Source organism: Bos indicus, chromosome 4 (genome assembly GCF_029378745.1).
Source record: "Bos indicus isolate NIAB-ARS_2022 breed Sahiwal x Tharparkar chromosome 4, NIAB-ARS_B.indTharparkar_mat_pri_1.0, whole genome shotgun sequence".
Taxonomy (NCBI): Eukaryota; Metazoa; Chordata; class Mammalia; order Artiodactyla; family Bovidae; genus Bos; species Bos indicus.
In genome coordinates, this window is record NC_091763.1 from 85,868,793 (window position 1) to 85,892,460 (window position 23,668).

The 23,668-nt window shown below is 39.5% G+C and overlaps 1 protein-coding gene across 7 annotated transcripts in view; it reads left to right on the plus strand.

Annotated features, from left to right (window-relative positions):
• Positions 1-23,668, plus strand: part of CPED1 (cadherin like and PC-esterase domain containing 1) — a 328,209-nt gene that overhangs the window by 38,062 nt on the left and 266,479 nt on the right. The window lies entirely within an intron of this gene.

Consider the following 23,668-nt stretch of genomic DNA (forward strand, 5'->3'; position numbering starts at 1 on the left):
ACCATAGAAAACTTGGATTCTTTTTTAGCTTCCTCTCCATTCTCCTTTAGCTGCATTTCTTTATTCCTGAAATTATTTTGTTTATATTTTTGCAGCGTTTTGGAGTTACATAGCTCATCTTTAAATGCTGCATAAAAATGTTTATGTTTATGAGCCTGAATACATGTTCTGCCCAGCACCGAACTGCTCCATATTTTAAGAAAATTGCCACTTCATCTGACTGCAAGTAGAATGTGCTGGAAATTGTTTTGAGAAGCCAACTTAAATGTGAATCACAGATTGGCTCTAAATGCGAAAGAAGTGTAGATATTTATCTCACACACTGTTACTAGTCAAGTACTTTTTATTTCTATCATTTGAAGTGAAAAATAAGAGACAGTTTCTTAAATAAGTTATTTGAAAAGGAAGTTGAGTAGATGATGAGGGTCAAAAAGGGCAGTAACAATACAGCTGACAGATCTTGAGTGACTAACCATGTGACATATTGTATTCTGTATTCATGGCCTCATTTACTCCTCACTGAAAGCCTCTGAGTACCCCCAAGAAAAGATACATGCACCCCAATGTTTATTCCAGCATTATTTACAATAGCCAGACATGGAAGCAACTTAAATGTCCATCAGCAGAGACACGGATAAAGAAGATATGGTGCATATATACAATGGAATGTTACTTAGCCATAAAACAGAACACAGTGGTGTCATTTGCAGAGACCTGGATACAGCTAGAGACTGTCACACAGAATTGAATAATTCAGAAAGAGAAAAACAGATTAGTATAATATCGCATGTATGTGGAATCTAGAAAGATGGTGTAGATGAACTTATTTGCAAAGGGGAAACAGAGACACACACATAGAGAACAAATGTAGGGACACCAAGGGGTAAGGGGGGTGGAATTAACTGGGAGATTGGGGTTGACATATATACACTACTACGTATAAAATAGAGAACTAGTGAGAACCTACTGTATAGCACGGGAAACTCTACTTGGTGCTCTGTGTGCGTGCTTAGTCACTCAGTCATGTCCAGCTCTTTTCGACACCGTGGAGTGTAACCTGCCAGGCTCCTTGGTCCATGGGGATTCTCCAGGTAAGAATATTGGAGTGGGTTGCTATGCCCTCCTTCCGGAGGATCTTCCTGATTCAGGGATCAAACCCAGGTCTCCTGCATTGCAGGCTGATTCTTTACCGTCTGAGGCAGCAGGGAAACCCAAGAACGTGAAGTGAGTAGCCTATCGCTTCTCCAGGGGATCTTCCCAGCCCAGGAATTGAACCAGGGTCTCCTGCATTGCAGGTGGATTCTTTACCAGCTGAGCTACACAGTAAATGTTCTGTGGTGACCTCAATGGGAAGGAAATCTATAAAAGAATAGATATATGTATCACTGATTCACTTTGCTGCACAGCAGAAACTAACACAACATTATAAAGCAACTATACTCCAATAAATTTAAGAAAGAAATATTCATCCCTCCTCCACTTGCAGAAGAGGAACACAAGGCTTAGAATAGTTCAGGGATGCACCTTGTATCTTAAACTGTGGAGATGGAGGGGCAGGATTTGAACCCCCCAGATTCCAGATCTCACTTCTGTGCTCATCCTCTTCATCTCCATGTTGCTCACTCCCTCTTTGACCCCTTTGTTGTTCAGTCACTAAGTTATATCTGACTCTGTGACCCTGTGGACTGCAGCACGCCAGGCTTCCCTGTTGTTCACTATCTCCCAGAGCTTGCTCAAACTCATGTCCATTGAGTCAGTGATGCCATCCAACCAACTCATCCTCTGTCATCCCCTTGCCTTCCTACCTTCAGTCTTTCCCAGCATCAGGGTCTTTTCTTGCATTAATCGATCATTTTACAGCTACCAGAACGTGGAGCACTCATTCTCTGTGGGCCAATAAGAGTTTTCTCTTTAGGATGGCACAGTGTGTATTTGTTTTCCTATTTATCAAAAGGGAGGAGAGGAAAAGTAATTTGAATCAACTGCTGATCTCCATGGTGTTTGCTTCTGGGAGAAAATAGATCCCAGTGCCACAGTAATTTTCATTTGTCATTTCAGTGTCAGCCATCCTGACATCCTCATAGCACATGCTTTTTAATTAGGCCCCCCCTTGCTCTTTAAGGGCTTCCCTTGTGGTTGGTAAAGAATCTGCCTGCAGTGTGGGAGACCTGGGTTTGATCCCTGCTTTGGGAAGATCCCCTGGAGAAGGGAAAGGCTACCTACTCCAGTATTTTGGCCTAGAGAATTCCATGGGCTATATAGTCCATGGGGTCACAAAGAGTTGGACACGACTGAGACTGAGCGACTTTCACTTTTGCTTTTTAAAATGCTAGTTTACGTTGGTCATGAAAGAGGCTGGGAACACTTAGCATGATCACCCTTTACCACCTTTTTTTTTTTACAATGTTGGTGATAAAGTTATAAGCTAGTTCACTAACAAAGCTCCCAGGGGAAAAAGCGTCAAAAGATCTACTTTGATGAAAAGAAAGGACTTAAAAATGTGCAGAATACAGTCCATTAGGACGAGTCTTCAGGAATGCCATTTGCCGGCCTCTGCCCCCAGGAGAAGTATGTTAATCTAGAGCTTTTGGAAGCAAATAAGAAAAGCAAAAGGGAGGTGAAAGATATGGAATATGGAAGCAGCTGGAGACAAAGTTTACAAACCTCACTGAAGTTGGTTCTAAGAAGGACCCATCTGGAGTCTAAAGTACTTTGGCACATGATGCAAAAAACTGACTCATTGGAAAAGACCCTGCTGCTGGGCAAGATTGAAGGCAGGAGGAGAAGGGGACGACAGAAGATGAGATGGTTGGATGGCATCACCAACTTGATGGAGATGAGTTTGAGCAAGCTCCGGGAATTGGTGATGGACAAGGAAGCCTGACATGCTGCAGTCCATGGGGTCGCAAAGAGCCTGACTGAACTGAACTGAACTGAAAGTTCTAAAACATCCATAAATGATATTGTCAGAACACCACTGACCAGAATAGCTGCCAAACTTAAGGAAAGATATAAAGCACTTTGTCTTCTTCACCGCTGAACAAGGTGATTGTATTAGCACCACCCTTGTGCCACGTGAGCTGTGGTCCTGGGCTCTTGCAAAGCCTTGACCCTGATAACACAACACTGAAATTCACGTGTTTTCTGCCCCCTCAGTGCTGCTACTCATTGTATATGGGCACAACACGGGTTATCTGTGCTTTCAACTTCAATTTCCATTTTATCCACCTGCAAAAAAAGGAATATGTCTCTTCTCTCCCTTGATGTCCTTTGGGTCAGTTTTATAAGAAAAAGGAGAATTACTTTGCAGCTTCCAAATACCAAGAAAGTGCAAAGAAAGCCTGAAGGCAATAGAATCTGGCAGCCAGAGGAGCTGCTGGGCACAGTAGCACAAGATAACTAGATGGTGTCACCGGAATTTGTCAGTGTAAATACTGATTTGGCTCGCTTTCCCTACATTTCCTCAGTTTTGAAAACATTCACTGCTTCTTTCTTGCTATTCTTTTGCTTTATATGGTAAGATATTATTCCTGGATAGGCCTCAAGAAAGGGTAGCAATTTCACAAGTAAGGGATATTGTTGGTTCTCCATTTGATTTTGTAGTTTTCATTGTGAGAGCCTGTGCATCGAATACCTGAGATAAAAAATCTCCGTGACCATCATCTAATATGTTTCTGATTATCTAACGTATAGAAAAAAAGCCACTTTTTAAATTGCAGCTTGTTTTCCATGGCCACACATTTAATCTATAGACTGTTTGAATTGAAGCACTTACTGTCAAGAATATTTTCTTGAGATTTAATTCGTGTAAAATTTATTTTGCTCTAGTTTCACGTATTCAACTTATGCTTGTCTTACTACATGTACAGCGGCAGAGAGTGGGACCCTAAATTGTCCCCTTTAAACTTCATCTCCCCATGCTAAGCAGCTTGGTGGAAGTGAAAGCAATTGAGAATGATCTGAAGACCTACTCTCCTTATCTTTCTTTTCATCATTTGCTGTTTGCTAACCTGAGATTTGAAAAGATTACCTTAAAAACAAAAGAAGCACTTCTACAAATGCTATTAAGTACCAAGGTGCAGAGTTGACACATTTATAAAACACATTTTTGGTCTTAAGAAAATAAATATAAAACACATTTTCCCTGTTCTATCCATTTATTCTACCTGCTCTCTAGTCCTGTTTTGACTTTTCCCCCATCATTTCTGCTTATCTCTTTTTTTGTGCCATCCTTTGAAGCACAGGTGGCCTTTTTCAGGGTCCCTTTAAAAAAAAAAAAAACTTTTAAGGCTAGAAATGGATAAAAATTAGGAAAAAATTTAAAAGAGTGCTAGTCCAGGCAGGCAACATTCTACTATTAAGAATAATATGTTCTTAAAGAGTAATATTTGGGCTTCATCTTATATTTAATTACTAATTTAGTAAACATTAATTGGAGGGAAAAGTAAGCAGTCTTAGGTTGAAAATTCAAATATAGGTATTATGTTTTCCCCTGGTTAATTCTGTTCTGTGATATAATAGATATTGGTGATTCTAACCAGAACAACAATAGATCTGTATATATTTGGCCTTGTTCTCTGAGTCTTATCATAGTTTATATATTAAACTAAAGGCAGTAATGATATTTACTTCACGAGAATATGTGGTGAGAATTTAATCACTTTGTCCACACCCATCAGAGTTCTGGGAGGAAACAAAGTAAAGCCCAGCCAATATTTCTCATTCAGTAGTCTGGGAGTGGGGCCCAGAAATTTGTATGTTAAAAACAGACACAGGTAATTCTGATGTGTAGCCTGGTTTGAGGAACACTGTCCTAAGGGATATACTACTGGTTCAAAAAATAGCAATCTTTAGAGTTCATTTTGTAATAAAATGATACAAAAGTGTGCTTGCTATATGCCATTAAACTATTAATAGTGAAGATTTATTGGTATGGTTGTTTATAAGTATTTCAACTTTAAGCTGATTTTGAGGACAGTAAGAGGACAATTGTCTTTACAGATTTATGCCTACAAAACAGCAGACTATGAAACATACACATTTATCATCCTTTAGCCTCCTACTTTGGAAAAACATATCTTCTGTTTCTGCATTTGTAAGACCATAGAAGTCTCTGAATATATGTCTCTAAAGGAAAAGATTGAAGGACCAACCAATTATTCCTTTTCCTAATATCTAGATACTATATAGTAAGTCAGTGCTCTGGTACATGGAAAAGAATAGTGGCCTAAAAGAGAGCAGGTATTCCCCCAAAAGCTCTTAACCTGTTCCCATGGTGACATCCAAGAAAGGTGTTTTCTAGGAGACTCTGATTCAAGGTACTTCATCACTGGATCAGAATTATTTATGTATATTTGAAGGCTAGAGCATATTTAGCAATTTTCTGCCCACTCTTGAGTATACCCTGCACTTTTGAATTGTGTTGTATCAGATCAGATCAGATCAGATCAGATCACTCGCTCAGTCGTGCCCGACTCTTTGTGACCCCATGAATCACAGCACGCCAGGCCTCCCTGTCCCTCACCAACTCCCGGAGTTCACTCAGACTCACGTCCATCGAGTCAGTGACGCCATCCAGCCATCTCATCCTCTGTCGTCCCCTTCTCCTCCTGCCCCCAATCCCTCCCAGCATCAGAGTCTTTTCCAATGAGTCAACTCTTCGCATGAGGTGGCCAAAGTACTGGAGTTGTGTTGTATAGTCCATGTGAAAAACAAATGCCAACTGCTATCCAAGCTACAGGATTGGAGACTGACTGTCTTATGATTTCAGATTGCTCTTATTTTTGTAACTTGGAGCTTTTATACAGAATAGTCTTTGAAGAACTATAAAAAGTGAAAGACTATATAAATTTTCTTGCCAGCAGTTGACAAACTATGGCCCACTGGCCAAATCTGGCCCAGTGCCTATAAACAAAGTTTGATTGGAACACAGCCACTCATTTGTTTTTGTACTGTCTTTGACCATTTTTGTACTATAACAGCAGAGCTAAGTAGTTGCAACAAAGACTATATGGCTCTTAAGGCCTAAAATATTTGTTATTGAGTCCTTTACAGAAAATGTTTGCTGACCTGTGGATCTAGACTAATTCTATGTCATTTGATCTCATGATGGTGGTTAAACTCAAGGACTGAGATAGATTAGGTTTTTAACTTAACTCAAACCTCATTGAAAAAGGATTTGATGGTTTATAGTCAAACATATAATAATAAGATTACTCAGATGGAAGTATAAAAGTAGGACTAAAACTGGATATTCCTCTTAGCTACCATAATTTGAGCCTAATTTTGGCTTGAGCTGCCAAGTACTCAGCTTGGCAACAGGGGAAGAGTAGAGAGAGAGGTTTTGCTCTCGGGAAGAAGGGGACACTGTAGTGCCTCCCCTTGATCTCTGACATGTCCAGATAGTACATTTAAAACAACTTTTTCAAAAGGATTATTAAGTTGATGATGTTATGTACGGTCAAGGGCTAGAGCAACATTTGTATTGCAGACGAAGTGGATGTGAGCTGAGTGTGACATGACAGCATGACATAATGAAAACATCTCTAAGAAGAGACAGGATTAATACTGTGATAAATAGTATTTATCGATATTTGTGTTGATACGTTTGCTATATTGTGTTATAGAGATGATATTTTAAATAATATTGCTACAGCTTTCCCCCCACTAAGAAGGACACTGTAATTTTCCCAGCTATGTTCTTGGGATGTACTATTAAAGATACAGTTAGCAGAGCAAGATGTTACTACTGCTTAATGTTGTGGAAAATGTATTTAAAAAAGGGAAAGCCCATTTCCTTCCCTGTTTATAATTTCATAGTTTCTTCCCTCCCATAAATTTATTTACATTCACCTGTACTCTTAAAAATGTCCAACACATCCATGTAGCATTTGAAATTTAGTCTCATTTTGAAGGTTTATTTATAATGGCTACTTGCCAAAAGCTGTTTCTGCCGGTTGTGTGGAAAAAAACAAGTACTGCAGATCAATCTTAACTTTTGTAATGGAAAATGTATTTCAGATTTTTCTTTAGTTTATTTGTATTCAAAAAGAAGCCATAAGGAAGTTGAGATTTCAATCAAGTAAGAAGAGCCTAACCACAATAATTGCTTTCTTGGGGAGGGTAGTGGACTGTGGTAATTAAAGAGAATAAGCTGTGGAGTAAGACTGAACCTGGGGTGGAGTCCCTAGGGTTATCTTAATGGTTACACTACCCTGGACAAGTTGGCCTCTCAAAGCCCTCGTTTTTCTCTTCTGAAATTGATTGTTTTGAGACTGTTCTGAGAATGGCATGTGGTAGGCACTCCAAAAATGGGAGATAATATTGCTACTGCTGCCAGGAACTAGATACAGAAAGGAGATCATGAAGATTCCTTTGTGGAGAGGTACGTTAAAGGGGGGCTTCCCTGATGGCTCAGTGATAAAGAATCTGCCTGCAATGCAGGAGACATGGGTTTGGTCCCTGGTCAGGAAGATGCCCTGGAGAAGGAAATGGCAACCCACTCCAGTATTCTTGACTGGGAAATCCCATGGACAGAGGAACCTCGTGGGCTACAGTCCATAGGGTTGCAAAGAGTTGGACACAACTTACCAGTAGCAGAAGGGTGCTTGCTGCTACTGGAAATTTTGCATTAAAATCTCCCTATTAAGTCCTATTCAAGTCTCCTTCCCAACTTAATATTTTTTCATGAACGATCTGGGTTGTTAACCCTCCTGAAATTCTGACACACGGTTTCCTGGATCATTTCATTAGGAAAAACAACTTCACTTCTAAAAAAATTTGTCAACTCCTTGAGATTAGGAACCCTGTCTGCTCAGCTCATCACATAGAACTATGCCCTCCACATAGGGGCACATGATAAATATTTATTAGAATACATAAATAAATAAAGATGAAATAGTACAGTTGAGCCCCTTAAATAGTGAACTACCTTAGACTTTCACATTAAAACTTAATTCTTCAGCCTTTCATTTTTATGTAAATTTAAAGGAACATTGATATTCTACTCATGTTCAAATCTGCTCATATAACAAAAATAATGCAACCACAACTGTGGTAGGAGATAAAGCTAATACTTTATACATCAAACAATTCTAGACTGTTGAGGTTTTTAATGCCTGTGTCTGTTTTTCAGTTTTCCCCTTCCTTGGATTTCAAGACTCCTCTGACATATTTAGCGGTGTTCCTCAACCTGTTGTTTTTGCAGGAAGGGCAGATGTGTTTAGTTCTAAACATGTGCAGGCTCAGGTGCCTTGAGATTTTCACATAAATGTACTTAGCAGAGACTGGAGGTCAGGTGGGAGATGTAGATGTGCGGGCTATCTGCTTATAGATGATAACTGATTCATTGAAGGTTTAATATTCCATAAAACAGAGGAACACACAGAGTTACCTAAAGCTGCTCTCCAGTAAAGGACACGGAAAAGTAAGCTTATATCTTTTGCTGCTCATGACTGTAGAGAGCATTAAAGGTGAAAACCCCTATCATGTCATTTAGGTCCTGTCGGTGAGTTCTTAGCATTGTGTGAAACATTCACTTCTAGTCCCTTGCTTTGAAAAGCGTCATATGACCCAAGATTTTTACAGCATGTACGTCTCTAAAGGAAAAGAAAGTCACCATCAAATTCTCTTTCCTAGCATCCAGGTACTATTTAGTAAATCATTGTTTTAGTTCATAGAATGAATAGTGGCCTAAGAGAGAATAAATATTTTCCAAAAGTTTTAAGCTTGCACCCAGGGTAGAGTCTAAGTAATATGTAGTTCGGGAGACTCTGATGCAGAGTATATTTTATCTTTGGCTTGGAATTATTTATGTATACTCGAGGAGGCATATTTCTACAGTTGCAGTACAAACCAAGAACTGTAGCAGGAACAAGAAAATAGATTGTTCCAATTGAAAAGACCATTTCTGGGAGGCCTGCAAGTAGTTGGGCCAATATTTTTGTATCCCCACTGTTTAAAGGTCGCTTGAGTACAGGATTTATTTGTAGTAACCCTAGAAGGCCCAGGACCTGTTGAAGGATGAACATTGTATCAATCAGACTTACCCAGCAATGGAATAGCCCAGCTCAAAGAGTAGGAAGTTTTGATGGAATAAGAGCAAAGCAGGAATGCTGCAGAGGGCTTGCTTTATCACTCAGGAGAATACATAGAATCAGCATCAAAGCCTTTTTCAAATCTGCAGTTTGGGGATGCGCTCTAACACTCATACACACAAAATCAGAGGAAGCAGGACAATATTTTTTTTAATTGGAGTATAATTGGTTTACAATGTTGTGTTAGTTTCTGCTGTACAACATGAATCAGGTAATATGTATACTTATATCCTCTCCCTGTTGAGCCTCCCTCCCACCACCCCCCATCCCACCCCTCTAGGTCATCACGGAGCACCAAGCTGAGCTCCTGTGCTATACAGCAGCTTCCCACTAGCCATCTATCTACACACTGCAGTAGTGTATATATTTCAATGCTACTGTCTTGATTCTTCCCTATTCTAGATTATCCCTATTCAATCATTCCCTGGAATGCTATTCTCTTCGACCCTCTCCTTCCCACTGTGTCCACAAGTCAAGACAAGATTTTAAACCTCTATTATTCTAGAATTCCTTTTCTTTAGTCTTTGCCTTTAGTCTCCTGTCCTCTGGCAGAAGAGAGGAACAGGAAGCTAAGATGGAGCGAAGAAACGTGGACCCGAAGGCCGAACTGGAAGTGGTCCCTTTAGGCTGGGGGTGCAGGTTGACAGCAGATGCTTCTTCTGCTTTACAATTTGAGAGCCTAATGAACTCATTCCTTTTCCCCTCCAGCCCCATACCAGCACCCCTGCTGCCTTCCTGAGTTTAATATGCACTAGGACTGTTCAGCAGGAAGACAGAAGAGGAAAGGTCACATTTGAAAGGCACAGTGTTTCGCTTTGTCGGTATTTTGCCTGGAATGCACTTGACATACGTTTTTTATTAGGCAAGTAATAGGTTTTGGACGGTATCAGAAGCGCTTCTGTGCCCTGAGTTAATCAAACTAGTAAAGAAAAGAAACTGAATCAAAGAAATGGCATAGGGCTGCACTGTTCTATTTTATTGTATCATGACACATAGTAATTGTGTGTTCGGGTTTATTGTTATTTTCCTCATCGCTCATAGAATTACTGATGTATTTACTCCCAAACAGAATGTGTTCCTTAATTGGCAGGGGAGCGCTCAAGGAATGTTTATTTAACCTTAACTTTGGTTGAATTGTTTATACTACAGGGATCCGAGTTCAATTTACTTTAGTTTTGGAAAAAAAAAAAAAAAACCTTTCTTATTTATAGAAGCTGAGTTATGAGTGATCTCCCCACTCTGATGTTTCCTTTACCCTCCACTGTGCAAAGGGAACAAAAAGCCACTGTCTCATTTTTACTCCAAAGAAACTAAACTACTTCCTTAAGTGGGTTAGTTCTTTCAATTGAAATGGTAACCAGATGTTTACTGAAATCCCTAGCATTTCTCCTTCAAGCCTACTTTCTTTCTAATTGTTTGATCTTTTTAAGTTTCATAGAAACCAGATTGGGTATTTGAGTTTTCCATAGCTGGGAAATGTTTAATGCCGCTTTGAAGATCCTTTGTACTGTTACTTTAAATGCACTTTCTTCTGCTTCTACTTTTTTAAAAAGATGCAGCATGGAACTTTTATCAGGTAATTTGTTACAGGTCCTTGTTCTCTTCATATTTCTTTAGAGTTGAAAATACTGGGGGATTTTTTGTTTGTTTGAAAATTTAGACTTTTTTGTTTGATTTTGCCACAGACTAAACTGTGCTTTAAGTGACAGGTTGAATTTGTAAAAACAAATATTCGTATCATATTTAGATGGAGAAAGACTCCAGGAAGGAAAACAAACTCCTTCATATGGGACCTTTCAAGAGACAGAGTGTGTGGAATTTGGAGACTTCAGACATAGTGTGTTTCTATGCTAGTGCATTAGCAGATTTAGCTGCTTGAAATATTTTAGACCTTGTCCTCAAACTGGTAGGAGTTTGGGAGCATCGAACCAGATTTTCAGGGCTGCCTCTCAATTTTTTTTTTTTTTTTGAAATTTGGAAAAATTTTATCTGATAAAGGATTAATATGCAAAATATACACATAACTCATGAAACTCAACATTGAAGAAACCAACTCAAAAAATAAACAGAGGACCTTATATCACTTTTACTTTCTACTCTCATTGTTATAAATATTGTTGAAACATCCCAAGTCACTTCCTCTTTAATTACTGTTTCCCTCTGGATATCCTGTATGGTTTCTATCTTATTTTTAGCTAAAGTTACTTCCTGTTAACAGATTCTCTTTGCAGAAGTCAAAACCAGTTTGGGAAACAAAGACTCAAGGGAAAGGAGATTTTTTTCCCCCTCTTGGTAATCTCTCTCTATTTAATCCTCAGTAATCAGACTTGCACCACACCACACTCTACCTTCCCCAATTATCCTTTCAGAATTTGCCAAGAAACTCCATTTTGTTACAAATCCAGCCACTATATTTATGATTGCAATATTTTTGGTAGAAGAGCAGATTTGAGCATGAGTAGAATATAAACTAAACTTTAATGTAAATTCACTGAGATAATTTCTTAATGTCCTTGATCTTGCTCTAGCAGAGTTTCCCAAACTTGGTGAAAAGTATGAACCAGTGGAATAAACACTTGTCCTAGTACTGAATGGGTGCATTAGGGTCCACCATTTTCTTACAAACTCTTTTCTCTCTTCAGTTCAGTTCAGTTCAGTTCAGTCGCTCAGTCATGTCCGACTCTTTGCGACCCCACGAACCACAGCACGCCAGGCCTCCCTGTCCATCACCAACTCCCGGAGTCCACCCAAACCCATGTCCATTGTGTCAGTGATGCCATCCAGCCATCTCATCCTCTGTCGTCCCCTTCTCCTCCTGCCCTCAATCTTTCCCAGCATCAGGGTCTTTTCAAATGAGTCAGCTCTCTGCATCAGGTGGCCAAAGTATTGGAGTTTCAGCTTCAACATCAGTCCCTCCAATGAACACCCAGGACTGATCTCCTTTAGGATGGACTGGTTGTATCTCCTTGCAGTCCAAGGGACTCTCAAGAGTCTTCTCCAACACCACAGTTCAAAAGCATCATTCTTCAGTGCTCAGCTTTCTTTATAGTCCAACTCTCACATCCATACATGACTACTGGAAAAACCATAGCCTTAACTAAATGGACATTTGTTGGCAAAGTAATGTCTCTGCTTTTTAATATGCTGTCTAGATTGGTCATAACTTTCCTTCCAAGGAGTAAGCATCTTTTAATTTCATGGCTGCAATCACCATCTGCAGTGATTTTGGAGCCCAGAAAAATAAAGTCAGCCACTGTTTCCCCATCTATTTGCCATGAAGTGATGGGACTAGATGCCATGATCTTAGTTTTCTGAATGTTGCGCTTTAAGCCAACTTTTTCACTCTCCTCTTTCACTTTTATCAAGAAGCTCTTTTGTTCCTCCTCACTTTCTGCCATAAGGGTGGTGTCATCTGCATATCTGAGGTTATTGATATTTCTCCCAGAAATCTTGATTCCAGCTTCTGCTTCCTCCAGCCCAGCATTTCTCATGATGTACTCTGCTTATAAGTTAAATAAGCAGGGTGACAATATACAGCCTTGACGTACTCCTTTTCCTATTTGGAACCAGTCTGTTTTTTCATGCCCAGTTCTAACTGTTGCTTCCTGACCTGTATACAGGTTTCTCAAGAGGCAGGTCAGGTGGTCTGGTATTCCCATCTCTTAATTTCCTTAATTGTGCCTTGCCTGCTTCTCCCACCTTCCTGTCCCATCCTTCTTTATGTTCTTCTTCCAGATGAGAGTTTTCTCCAATATGTTTATCCCTAGTCATCTTATTTTCCACGTGACTTGATACTCCCTCAAAGAAACGTTTCTACTCTATGGATTGAAAAATTGCTTCTGGAAAACAAATTAGCAGCTGCTGGAGGCTGGAGTTGGTGTTCAAAGGGGACAAACTTCCAGTCATAAATAAATTCTGGAGATGTATTATATAACATGGTAACTGTAGTTAGTGTAGTAGTAATGTTAGTCACTCAGTGGTGTCGAACTCTTTTCGACCCCATAGACTGTAGTCCACCAGGCTCTTCTGTCCATAGAATTCTCCAAGCAAGAATGCTGAGTAGGTTGCCATTACTTCTTCAGAGGATATTCCTGACCCAGGGTTCGAACCCAGGGCTCCTGCATTGCAGGCAGATTCTTTACCATCTAAGCCATGGTGACTATAGTTAATAATACTATATTGTATATTTGAAAGTTGTTAAGACAGTATATTGTAAAGGTTCTCATTACCAAAAAAAAAAAAAAAAAAAAGGTATAATTCTGTGTGTGGTTACAGATCTCAACTAGATTTATTGTGGTTATTATTATTTAATATGCACAGATGTGTGCACGCACACATACTATAAATACATATATATGGCTTCCTGGTAGCTCAGCTGGTAAAGAATCCTTCTACATTGTGGGAGACCTGGGCTTGATCTTTGGGTTGGGAAGATCCCCTGGAGAAGGGAATGGCTACCCACTCCAGTATTCTGGCCTGGAAAATTCAATGGACTGTACAGTCCATGGGGTTTCAAAGAGTTGGACACAATTGAGCAACTTCTACTATATATCAGGAAGTTCAGTCACTCAGTTGTATCCAACTCTTTGTGACCCCATGGACTGCAGCACTCCAGGCTTCCCTGTCCATCACAAACTCCTAGAGCTTGCTCAGATTTATGTCCTTCAGGTCGGTGATGCCATCCAACCATCTCATCCTCTGTCTCCCCTTCTCCTGAATTCAATCTTTCCCAGCATCAGGGTCTTTTCCAATGAGTCAGTTCTTCTCATCAGGTGGCCAAAGTATTAGAGTTTCAGCTTCAGCATCAGTCCTTACAATGAATATTTAGGACTGATTTCCTTTATGATGGACTGGTTGGATCTCCTTGCAGTCCAAGGAATTCTCAAGAGTCTTCTCCAACACCACAGTTCAAAAGCATAAATTCTTTGGCGCTCAGCTTTTTTATAGTCCAACTCTCACATCCATACATGACTACTGGAAAAACCATAACTTTGACTACATGAACCTTTGTTGGCAAAGTGATGTATCTGCTTTTTAATAAGCTGTCTAGATTGGTTATAGTTTTTTTTCCAAGGAGCAAGCATCTTTTAATTTTATGGCTGCAATCACCATCTGCAGTAATTTTGAATGTTGAGTTTTAAGCCAGATTTTTCACTCTCCTCTTTCACTTTCATTAAGAGGCTTTTAGTTCCTCTTCACTTTCTGCCATAAGAGTGGTGTCATCTGCATATCTGAGGTTATTTCTCTCAGCAATCTTGATTCCAGTTTGTGCTTCATCCAACCGTGCATTTCATGGGATATACTCTGCATATAAGTTATATAAGCAGGGTGACAGTATACAGCTTTAACGTACTTCTTTCGCAATTCGGAACCAGTCTATTGTTTCGTGTCCGGTTCTAACTGTTGCTTCTTGACCTGCATATAGATTTCTCAGGAGGAAAGTAAGGTGGTCTCATATTCCCATCTCTTTCAGAATTTTCCCCAGTGTATTGTGATCCACGCAGACAAAGGCTTTGGCATAATCAATAAAGCAGAAGTAGATGTTTTTCTGGAATTCTCTTGCTTTTTCTATGATCTAACGGATGTTGGCAGTTTGATCTCTGGTTCCTCTGCTTTTTCTAAATCCAGCTTGGACATCTGGAAGTTCACAGTTCATACACACACACAACCCCACACACACACGCTTCCCCAGTGGCTCAGTGATAAAGAATCTGCCTGCAATGCAGGAGGATTCCTTGGGTCAGAAAATCCCCTGGAGGAGGGCATGACAACCCACTCCAGTATTCTTGCCTGGAGAATCCTATGGACAGAGGAGCTTGGCGTGCTGCCATCCATGGATTACAAAAAGTTGGACATGACTGAAGTGACTAAGCACATAGCATATATATGTGCTTAGTAGATATATGTATGGAGAGAGAGAGAGAGAATATCATGTTGTACACACTGAATTAACATGATGTTAGATGTCACTTATATCTCAAGAAAGTTTCTCTGGGGATAACCTAAAAATAATGTTGAATCCTAATCTGTCACCTATAGGCAGAGTCTTGAGAAAGCATTGCTTTTCCTAGTACCTGATAGATGTTTTCATTTGTATGTCCCTGGACCTCGATATGTATAAATGGTGGATAATGCATGATGCTTCCATTCTCTGGGAATGTTTTTCTTAACTAGTAATGCTGACTGTGAGCCCTCAGCCTTGTAGACTCTAAAGCTTATCATCAGATCCTCTCTCTCCTTCACCATAACACACAACAGACACCACACCCTGTGATATGCCTTCTCAGCCATGACTCCACACTCCTTACAGTTCCTGTGCCTCCCTTGTGCCATCACAGTAACAATTACTCTCCCAGATGCTGGTCTCTTCCTTATATTATACATCTTCACCACAGATGCCAGTTAATTTTATTTTTATTTTTTAAATATTTCATTTTGATCTCCAATATTCCCAGTTTTTTTTTTACAAGGTTTATTTATTTATTTATTTTCATTTTTGGACTCACCCTGCAGTATGTGGGATCTTAGTTCCCTGACCAGATTTCGAACCCACACCCGCTGCATTGGAAGGCAGAATCTTAACCACTATACCACCAGGGAAGTCCCACAAGTGCCAGTTTAATATTCCGTAAGCACAGCTCTGCTCCCGTCAGTTCCCTCTGGAGAAGTGTTCAATGATTTTTATGTCTGCAATCCATTCCAGTACTCTTGCCTGGAAAACCCCATGGGCAGAGGAGCCTGGTAGGCTGCCGTCTATGGGGTCGCTAAGAGTCCGACATGACTTAGCGACTTCACTTTCACTTTTCACTTTTATGCATTGGAGAAGGAAATGGCAACCCACTCCAGTGTTCTTGCCTGGAGAATCCCAGGGACAGGGGAGCCTGGTGGGCTGCCATCTATGGGATCGCACAGAGTCGGACACGATTGAAGTGACTTAGCAGCAGCAGCAGTAAGCAGAATGCAGGTCAGGAAGCAACAGTTAGAACTGGACATAGAACAAGAGACCGGTTCCAAATAGGAAAAGGAGTACGTCAAGGCTGTATATTGTCACCCTGCTTATTTAACTTACATGCAGAGTACATCATGAGAAACGCTGGGCTGGAAGAAGCACAGGCTGGAATCAAGATTTCTGGGAGAAATATCAATAACCTCAGATATGCAGATGACACCACCCTTATGGCAGAAAGTGAAGAGGAACTAAAGAGCCTCTTGATGAAAGTGAAAGAAGAGAGTGACAAGGTTGGCTTAAAGCTCAACATTCAGAAAACGAAGATCATGGCTTCTGGTCCCATCACTTCATGGCAAATAGATGGGGAAACAGTGGGGACAGTGTCAGACTTTATTTTGGGGGGCTCCAAAATCACTGCAGATGGTGATTGCAGCCATGAAATTAAAAGACGCTTACTCCTTGGAAGGAAAGTTATGACCAACCTAGATAGCATATTAAAGAGCAGAGACATTACTTTGCCAACAAAGGTCTGTCTAGTCAGGGCTATGGTTTTTCCAGTAGTCATGTATGGATGTGAGAGTTGGACTGTGAAGAAAGCTGAGTGCTGAAGAATTGATGCTTTTGAACTGTGGTGTTGGAGAAGACTCTTGAGAGTCCCTTGGACTGCAAGGAGATCCAACCAGTCCATTCTAAAGGAGATCAGTCCTGGGTGTTCATTGGAGGGACTGATGCTGAAGCTGAAACTCCAATACTTTGGCCACCTCATTCAAAGAGTTGACTCATTGAAAAAGACTCTGATGCTGGGAGGGATTGGGGGCAGGAGGAGAAGGAGACGACAGAGGATGAGATGGCTGGATGTCATCACCAACTTGATGGACATGAGTTTGAGTAAACTCCGAGAGTTGGTGATGGACAGGGAGGCCTGGTATGCTGCAATTCATGGAGTCGCAAAGAGTCGGACACGACTGAGCGACTGAACTGAAGCAGAATGCAAATTTCTTAGCCCAACATTCTGCACTTCCCATGCCATGGAGTTGGATACCTCCATACCCCTGCGATAGCATGGCTCTCAGGCTTGTTCCTACACTTGAATTACCTAGGAAATGTAGAAATTAAAGAAGCCAATGCCCAGGCCCCACTTAGAAAATTTTGTCAGAATTGCGGGGTCAGAGAGTTGGATTTGTACATCACTTTAAAAAGAAAATCTTAACTTTATTGGCCTAAAGTTCTTATTTTACCTGAGTTCTTTTTTAAAAATTTATTTTACTGAAGCACAGTTGATTTACAATGTTGTGTTAATCTCTACTGTACAGCAGTGATTCAGTTATGTATACATACTTTCTTATTCTTTTTCCATTAGAGTTTATCACAGGATATTGAATATAGTTCCCTGTGCTATATAGTAAGACCTTGTTGTTTATCTATTCCTTTTATAGTAGTTTATATCTGCTAATCTCAAACTCCCAATCCATCCCTCCCTGCCCCCGAAACCTGTACCTCAAGTCTGTTGTCTTATGTGTGAGTTTATTTCTACTTTGTAGATAAGTTCATATGTGTCATATTTTACATTATGCATATAAGTGATATCATATGATATTTGTCTTTCTGACTTACTTCACTTAGTATACTAATCTCTAGGTCCATCCATCTTGCTACAAATGACATTATTTTATTCTTTTTATGGCAGAGTAATGTTCCATTGTCTATATGTACCACTTCTTTATCTGTTCATCTGCTGATGGACATTCATGTTGTTTCCATATCTTGGCTGTTGCAAACAGCACTGCAGTGAACACAGGGGTGCATGTATCTTTTTTGAATTATAGTTTTCTCTGGATATCAGGCATCAGGTTTTTTTTTAAAGTATCCCAGGGAAGATCCCCTGCAGAAGGGATAGGCTACCCACTCCAGTATTCTTGAGCTTCCCTTATGGCTCAGCTTGTAAAGAATCTGCTTGAAATGCGGGAGACCTGGGTTTGATCCCCGGGTTGGGAAGATCCCCTGGAGAAGGGAAAGTCTACCCACTCCAGTATTCTGGCCTAGAGAATTCCATAGACTGTATAGACCATGGGGTTGCAAAGAGTCAGACATGACTGAGCGGCTTTCACGTTAAGGTGATATTAATGTATGGGTGGGATGGAGAACCACTTTGATTAACCTACTCACCTCTGCCTGATCCCATTGCAAAGCTTTCTACTTTGCAGTGTTATTTAGACTTGTATCCTAGAATTTCCTCCTTTCTACCATTTCTTGAAATCCAAATGAATATCTAAACTCACCCATAGTGTCATTTGCTCAGTTTTGTATCAGACTCTTTGCAACCCCATGGACCATGGCCTGCCATGCTCCTCTGTCTATGGGATTCTCCAGGCAAGAACACTGGAGTGGGTTGCCAAAATTAACCCATAAATTCCCCTCAAACTCAAAATTATAAACAAGTTAACTAAGGCCTCATCACTCGTTATTCCTACACCTCTGATGCCTAGTTTATACTTGTGTTTTATTTTTTAATAATTTTTGTCTGTTAATCTCATCTCCCCTTCTATATGATAAACTTCTTGTAGAACAGGGAGTATTTTATTCATCTGTTTATTCTTTATACTGTGCCTAGGACAGTGTCTTGTATATACCTAGTAGGTACACAATCAAATGAATAAGCCATTGAAAAAATAAACCTGTAAATATATTAATAACAGAGCTGAATACTTCAGACATTCAAGCATCATTTGCTTCTTTGAAGTTTAGAGAAAAAATAGTGAGTGCTTTGTAGGAAATAACTATTATAGAGCTAAATGAAATGTGCTTTGGGCTGTGTCTGTCAACTGAAGAACAGATCTCACAGGCCCACTGCCTCTAGGGAAAGTTCCCTGTAACCTTGTATCAGAGGGGTCAAGTCAGTGATGTCTATGTTTCCAAAGAAAGACGAATTCTGCTAATAAGTTAATAATAGCCTTTAATAATAATAAAAACTCTTTCCAGCTCTTTCACTAAGGAAAAATATGAAAATCATATGTGAATCTCATCATCTGTGCAACAAAATGATCTATTTAGAGCCGGGAACTTTAGGAATTTAAAAAATCCACTTAGCATTCCATCTTGTTATCAGAGTGACCAAACAAGTGATTAAAGGGCGTAGAGGGCAAAGATGTCTCTTAGCCTGCCTTGACTCTCTAATTGTTCACTCTGTATTTTATACTTACCAGAAGGTAAAGAGACTCTTTGCCTGAATGTTTAAGGAATGTATTTTTGGCAAAACTTGACCATAATATCTGCTGATTTGCTAGAACTATGATTCTCAAATTTTGTGTGTATCAGAATTGTCTGGAAGGTTTGGTAAATCACAGATTGCTGGGCCCTACTCTCAGTTGATCTGATTCAGTAAGAATGTGGAGGTGAGTTGAGAAATAATAAGTCGCCAGGTAATGCTAATGTACTGTCCAGGACCACTTGTTGAAAACTAGTGTCCTAGGTCATTCTTTATTACAGATTTTCAGTCTTTCTTCCAGAAGCACAAAGATATTCTGCCTATTTGCCCTTTTAAGTATTTAATGGCCAAACTGTTTCCCATTTGCCTCCATGGGACCCCAAATCAATCTTTTACCTTGGTGAGAAGCCCTTCCAAAATTTATATAGATGCTAAGCCCATTAATTGTGAGTCAACATGCAAAGCTTAATTGCAGTCAAGCCCAGTGACACCGTTTTAAAAGAATAGGAACAAGTAGCTGAATTTACACTGTCTTTGGACATGATGGGCTTGCTTGAAGATAGTGAAATCAAGGTAAAAATATGGACAGATGATTTATTCTAAATGGTAATTATATGCACCCAAAGAGAAGCACTTAGCTGTCACCTAGGGCCAGACGTCCTGGAACGTGAAGTCAAGTGGGCCTTAGGAAGCATAACTATGAAAGAAGCTAGTGGAGGTGATGGAATTCCAGCTGAGCTATTTCAGTTCTAAAAGATGCTGCTGTTAAAGTGCTATACTCAATATGCCAGCAAATTTGGAAAACTCAGTAGTGGCCACAGGACTAGAAAAGGTCAGTTTTCATTCCTATTGCAAAGAAGGGCAATGCCGAAGAATGCTCAAACTACGGCACAATTACACTCATCTCACACGCTAGCAAAGTAATGCTCAAAATTCTCCAAGCTAAGCTTCAACAGTACGTGAGCTGAGAACTTCCACGTGTTCAAGCCAGTTTTAGAAAAGGCAGAGGAACCAGAGATCAAATTGCCAACATCTGTTGGATAATAGAAAAATTAAGAGAATTCCAAAAAAATATCTACTTCTGCTTTACTGATTACACCAAAGCCTTTGACTGTGTAGATCACAACAAACTGGAAAATTCTTAAAAGAGATGGGAATAGCAGACCACCTTACCTGCCTCCTGAGAAATCTGTATGCAGGTCAAGGAGCAACAGTTAGAACCGGACATGGAACAACAGACTGGTTGCAAATTGGGAAAGGAGTACATTAAAGCTGTATATTGTAACCCTGCTTATTTAACTTATATGCAGAGTACCTCATGAGAAATGAGGGGCTGGATGAAGTACAAGCTGGAATCAAGATTACCAGGGGAAATATCAATAACTTCAGATACGCAGATGACAGCACCCTTATGGCAGAAAGTGATGAGGAACTAAAGAGCCTCTTGATGAAAGTGAAAAAGGAGAGTGAAAAAGCTGGCTTAAAACTCAGCATTCAAAAAATGAAGATCATGGTATCTGTCCCATCACTTCATGGCAAATAGATGGGGAAACAATGAAAACAAGGACGGACTTTATTTTTAGGGGCTCCAAAATCACTGCAGATGGTGACTACAGCCATGAAATTGAAAGATGCTTGCTCCCTGGAAGAAAAGCTATGACCAATCTAGACAGTTTATTAAAAAGCAGAGACATTAGTTTGCCAACAAAGGTCCATCTAGTCAAAGTTATGGTTTTTCCAGTGGTCATGTATGGATATGAGAGTTGGACTGTGAAGAAAGCTGAGTGCTGAAGAATTGATGCTTTTGAGCTGTGGTGTTGGAGAAGACTCCTGAGAGTCCCTTGGACTGCAAGGAGATCCAACAGTCCAGTCCATCCTAAAGGAAATCAGTCCTAAATATTCATTGGAAGGACTGATGCTGAAGCTGAAACTAATACTTTGGCCACCTGATACGAAGAACTGACTCATATGAAAAAAAACCCTGATTCCGGGAAAGATTGAAGGCAGGAGGAGAAGGGGAAAACAGAGGATGAGATTGTTGGATGTCATCACCAACTCAATGGACATGAGTTTGTGCAAGCTCCAGGAGTTCGTGATGGGCAGGGAAGCCTGGTGTACTGCAGTCTGTGGGGTCGCAAAGAGTCGGAAATGATTGAGTGACTGAACTGAAGGATAAGCAAGATAGTACTGTGGAAAAGAGGAATTTTGGCTTGGGTTTCTATGTCTTTGTGAAACCATGACTAAATTACTTAATTAAGTTCTTAGATTCCTTTCATTTTACATAAAATGAAGATTTTTGGATTAGATATACTACCTGTGGCAGATTCATTTTGATATATCGCAAAACCAATACAATATTGTAAAGTTAAATAAAATAAAATTAAAAAAAAATAAATAAAAATAAAAAATAACAATGCAAAAAAAAATGTAAAAAGAATAATAAAGAATGAGAGAGATTACCTAAAATGCCAACAAAGACATACTTCTTTACAAGTTTTTTCTACATTTTATACAATTTCTAGTTTGATTTTTTTTTAGCATACTGTTATGTCAGAAATACACTCCATAGAAACTTGGTATATATTATTTCAGAGGCTACTTAACATTATATTACTGGATGTATGTAATATTTATTGATTGTTCTTAATCTTTCCCATATTGTTAGATATTTATGATTTTTCTAATGTTTTGCTATTATAAATAATGCCCTCAGAAAATTATTCTATGGAAGTGTGGTATGGAAATCCAAGTTCACAGCTGGAGTATAAGACAGATTAAGTTTCTGCTGGAAATTGGTGCTAGCATCATGGCCGGAATGCTGGGAATGTGAAAATGGCAGGCACATTCCATGGTAATCTGAAGGCTCATCCGAGAGGGCCAGTATCAGGAATCATGAGTGTTTGCCCTTCCATTGGCTTGTTTGCTCAAGGATTCATGTTCGTTATTTGTTCATTTTTGAAGAAATAGCATATTAAGTTTTATCAGGAAGACTTTGCTTTGTGTTGTCTGAAATCTCCCACTCATAACTGTACACAGCATGACTATAGCACCCTGAAACTGATACTGTTTCTCGTCTTATGGAACGTAATTCTATCACTTTGTCACATTGAGTATTTTATATCAGAGACATTTGGAATTGTAAAATGATTGAGGTCTAGCTTAATTTTACGTTTATTTTCATTTCTATATAGCAGTTGATTGGCATCATAGAGTGCTCTGAAAGATGTACAGTGTTTGAAAAGACTCAATGTCTGTTTTTCATAGAGAATAATAGTGCTTTATTTGGATGCATATTCAAACCACATTTTTAGAAAATAGTTTTCCCATTTAACAAGATGTTTTATGTTTTTGATAGAATATTGAATCAAGCATTTGCGAGTACCAAGGTAAAAGCAAAAATCACTGCAGAGATAACACAGTTGTCTCCTGCCTCTTTTTGCAAGTTTACTCCACATGTTTTAACAGATACTTAAAAAAAATTTTTTTTTTTTGGCCATACCATGTGGCTTGTAGGATCTTAGTTCCTTGACCAGGGATTGAACCCAGGCTCCCAGCAGTAGAAGCACAGAGTTGTAACTACTGGACTACCAGGGAATTCTTGATACATTTTTAATATTTTGATAAAAATAAAGACTGTATTATCTTTCCATGTCAATGTAGTTTTTAAGAATTGTAACAAAGTGTCATGTCACTAGTTTTTAAGTTAGCCTTTGTAAATCACTAATTAAATGTACTGTGCTATACAGCTTATATACATTAACTTATTGTCTTCTCACTTCTAGTCCACAAGGTAGCTATTTCCGTTTCACACTTGCAGAATTGAGTAGCACATATCATAAATGATGGAGCTAAGGTTTGACCCAAGGACTGTCTGTCTCTAAATGTGAGATTTTAACCACAATATCATCCTAGTTTCTTGAAAGTATATGAAAGATATTTAGAATTTTTTTAACTTTGTTAATATAAAATACAACTTTACCACAATATTTATTTATATTGCTTTTTTTTTGAGATTTGGGTATAATTTGGAATTATTGTATTCAGATCAGATAAGATCAGATCAGTTGCTCAGTCGTGTCTGACTCTTTGCAACTCCATGAATTGCAGCACGCCAGGCCTCCCTGTCCATCACCAACTCCCGGAGTTCACTCAGACTCATGTCCATCGAGTCAGTGATGCCATCCAGCCATCTCATCCTCTGTCGTCCCCTACTCCTCTTGCCCCCTACTCCTCTTGCCCCCAATCCCTCCCAGCATCAGAGTCTTTTCCAATGAGTCAACTCTTCGCATGAGGTGGCCAAAGTACTGGAGTTTCAGCTTTAGCATCATTCCTTCCAAAGAAATCCCAGGGCTGATCTCATTTAGAATGGACTGGTTGGATCTCCTTGCAGTCCAAGGGACTCTCCAACACCACAGTTCA